At 40.8% G+C, this 4,057-nt stretch overlaps 1 long non-coding RNA gene across 1 annotated transcript; it reads right to left on the minus strand.

The window, feature by feature from the left end:
- Positions 1 to 689: 689 nt before the first annotated feature.
- LOC110128756 (uncharacterized) lies at positions 690 to 3,670 on the minus strand. The gene is made up of 3 exons (XR_002311271.2): positions 3,619 to 3,670; positions 3,246 to 3,325; positions 690 to 2,637 (listed from the first exon to the last, which is right to left on the minus strand). It is a non-coding gene; the product is annotated as an uncharacterized lncRNA (long non-coding RNA).
- Positions 3,671 to 4,057: the final 387 nt, after the last annotated feature.

Raw genomic sequence — 4,057 nt, forward strand, 5'->3', positions numbered from 1 at the left:
CAGTAGTCTTGAATGTCAGACTGAGAAATTTGTACTGGAAAGAAAAGGAAACTGGTGCTATAGAGGCTAAATCGAATCAATCTGATGAAACAAAGAAAAAGATAGTTATGTATGAGAGCATGTCTAAAAGTCCACTTGAAGGGACAAATTGTTGTTTTTCTTTTCATTCAGTGTTTCATTCAATACCTCTTAAGGTGCTGTAGAATGGAAAGAAAACCAACATTTGAGCCACATAGAGCTCTATTCAAGTAGTGATTCTACACTCTTTAGCTTTGGGCCTTTGGGCAAGTCTTGGGTAACTAACATGTATTTGCTCATCTCCTAAGATATAAGAAACATCACGTTGCCCTCCTTTTCCAAGTCAAATTAAATCTCCTTCTGTATGTTTGCTAGCAAACAAGAAATGAATTCTCTGTCATCTGTGAGGGTAGACAAAGATCAGTGGAAGAGCTGCCCCTTCATAGGAACATTCAGAATCTCAGAAGACTGGTGCAGTCAGAGGAAAGGGGAAAGATCTCTGTTCTTCAGTTCATCTCAGCATATTGACTTCTTAACATCTGAGCCCTCACGGTCCATTGAATGTGGAAGGTTCCATTTCCTCCAGCTATGCTTGTGTTTTGCTTAAAGTTTTAATTTCATTTTATGTTTGAAGGATTTGTTAACAAAAGAAATTACTCATTACACATATAAACAATTTCAACTTTTTATAGAAGATTATTTGACTTAATTTCAATATATAGTCATTAAAAGAAAAGAAATAGAAACAACAGAGAGAAGTAACAGCACATACATCACAAAATTGGGCCAACACCAACATCCAGGGCCGAATTAAACAGCACTGGGAAGTGCCTTGTTAACAGTAATCTGGGGTCCCAATTGGGAAAGGGTCTTGGGCAGTGCATCCACCTCATGGGTGAAACTTCAAATTGCAGTTTTGAGGGCTCTCACTTAAAATCCCAGGCTGCAAACTGATATTATCAGTTTGTGTGCAAAAATGTACCTCTGGTTTTACTTTAAACTTTCTGCAATCCATTTGTTTCACCTTGTTACTCATAGGATTTTAGTAGACCCTGGGGTTGGCCAGACCTCCAGGGGCTCAAGAATTCCAAAACCCACTCCCTTTCTTATTTAAAGTGCTGCCTGACTTGCCTGCTTGTAGGCAGGCAAGGAATCCAGTCAGAGGACTGCTCTCCTGATTCTGAAGCCTGAACAAGACTTCCTCTATTTTAATTTCCCTAAGAGCTTGGCATGTTGATCTCTGATGATAGATCCTGAAACATGGCAGTAGTGACCAATTGTCCTGGTTTACCCAGGACTGAAGGGGTTTCCAGGATGCAAGGCTTTCAGTTTTCAAACCTGGAAAGACCAGGACAAATTAGGATGAACTGGCCACCCTGTCTGGCACTCTATGTACAGATCAGAGGTATTCACCTGTCCCCAACCCCATCAGAGGCTCTGGTCTAACCAGAGCTCTATCAGGGAGTAGGATAGGGCCAACAGACCTGGAAGAACTTACTACCAGCTTCCCATCTACGTCTCAAAGCCAGTTCTACTTCTTTAAACCAAAGTACTAAACTGGGTGAGGAATTTCTTCTGAATACCTGGCAATTTCTTATTCCCTTTTTTTTTTTTAAGGTGAACCAAAAAGTCATCAAACGACCCCAGAAGCAAAGTTGTCCAGAAGTCTAAATATACAGGCTTGACCATTCCACCTGCAGGAGAGAGGAAGAAGATGTGAGGATAAAAGTAAAAGAACAAATCATCCTTTTGTTCCTCTGAGATGAGTCAGTCATTGAGCCAAATACAATATGTCCTGTACAAATATAGCACATGCAATGTACCAGGCCCTGTGGTAGGTGCTCCATGTACATTAGGTAAAAAGATGGCAGGCCTCTCCTCATTGAACTGACATTCTATCATTACCCTGAAACAAGAAAGAAGCAGGGGGAAAAAAGACTCAAAAAGTTATTCAGATGCAAGTGACTTAGACAAGCCTACTAGAGCCATCATAGGGTCAAATATGTCATAATATGCATAGAACCCTCACTACAGAGCTGTCATGCAGGACGTTGCCCAGTATAACCATGGGGGTACCTCTGACTCTCTGGACTTGATACAAAGTCTTCCTCTTTGACACTTCCTTCAGTTTCTAGCAACTTTACTTATTTACTTATTTGGCTTCATTGGGTCTTAGTTGCAACACACAAGGTCTTCATTGCATCATGCAAGATCTTCTGTTGCTGAGTACAGACTCTTTAGTTGTGGCTTGCAGGCTTCAGCAGTTGCACACGCAGGTTCTTAAACACTGGACCACCGGGGAAGTCCCAGCTTCTGCCAAACTCTTGCTACATTTCTGAAGAGTTCTTAGATTTATTAGGCATCATGACCAGATTCTTTTATATATGTCATCTCTCATTATTTTCATTTCACAGGGGAACACTCTCTGGCTGTGACAGCAATCAGTTGAGTTCACACACTTAGACCAACAGTGAGAATGAGAACCCATTTCTTCCAGGTCCAAGCCAGTGCTTTTCCTTATGTCACATTGCCCTCCTGGCAGCTCCTTTGAGAGAATGCTCCCCTTTGCCCACTGCTCTGGGTCTCTCAGGTCAGAGATTGGTATTACAGCTGCAGAAGCTACGGACCAAAGACAGGGCAGATGTATTAGTCAGGGGAGGCTCATGGCCATCTTAATACAGTGAGAATTATTTCTCACCACAGAATTCTGACAAGGAGCCACACAATCAAGGTTTTTTCTGAATCTTCTAGGTTTTTATTTTCCCCATCTGCTGCATTCAGCTTGCCGATGGGAAAAGAGAAAAGGCCCAAAGGATAATACTGGGGCTTCTTAATGGGCTAACGTTGGAAGTGGAGTGATCAATTTTGCCCATATTCTATTGGCCAGAACTCAATCACATGGTCACATCTAATGACAACAGGTACTGGGAAATGCAGTGTGGGTGTGCATGCATGAGGAAAAGGCAATGGGGTTAAGTGAACACAGAGCAATCTTTGCCAGAGTGCGAAAGAGTATGTGAGTGGCAACAATGTACTAGAGATAATGAACTCTTGAAAAACTCCATCCACAAAATGGAGGACTCTAGAGGCTATTTTCTTTGCAAGGTTATCGCAAGGACTAGAGGAATGTATACAGAGCTCCAGAGTCAGTATAAGCCCCTAGTCTACAGTCACAACGGAGAGGCAAAGGGTATAATGAGACAAACATGACCTTGAGCTTCCCTCACCAGCTTGAAGTCACTGGGCAGGTTTACAATCTCTGTGAGCATGGAACTCCATCTCCAAAGTGTGGATCCTAGTAGCACATCTATACTCGTGAGAATAAGAGGGAAGATTGTTTGAAATAAGAACTATCTCAAAAGCCCAAGATAATGGGTGCCAACTTGCCTTCAGAGAAAGAGACTATGAACACACAATAAACACATTGTTGGTAAAAGACCAGAGAAGCACTAGGCAAATGCTTGCATTAAGAAGTATAACTTTCAGAAAGACCAGTACCTCCCTCCCAAAGCTACCTTGGTAGCTTTCAGTGGGCCTGTACTACATGATCTAATTCAGGAAAACTGCCAACAGCTAGGATTTTCAAAGTTTTGATCTTACCTTAAAGAATGTGGCAGTGGTTCTCAAACCTGACTGTGTATCAGGATCATCTGAGGAAATTTTCAAAAATATAGAAGTAAGACCCAGAAATCTGAACTGCTTCAAGTTTTCCAGCTAATAATGAGATAGTTAGATTGGCACTGTTCTATTAACCTCATTAAGAACCTCTATCTTAATTTATTAAAAGAAATCCTAAACATCTTTTTGACATACCTATTTATCTACCTTGTAATTTATTAAATAAAGTAGAATTCCACTCTAACATGTTATAGATTTTAGAGTGTTGAACAACACAAGCAAATGCACCATAATGTGAATATAAACACTTTAAACTTCACAGACAAATGCTTAAATGAAGACACAGAGTGGATCAGAAAGGAGAAAAGTTTTATTAGATTGAGTGATAGATTCATTCACTCATTCAACCAATCAGTTAACA

The sequence above is a fragment of the Odocoileus virginianus genome, chromosome 11, assembly GCF_023699985.2.
Source record: "Odocoileus virginianus isolate 20LAN1187 ecotype Illinois chromosome 11, Ovbor_1.2, whole genome shotgun sequence".
Taxonomy (NCBI): Eukaryota; Metazoa; Chordata; class Mammalia; order Artiodactyla; family Cervidae; genus Odocoileus; species Odocoileus virginianus.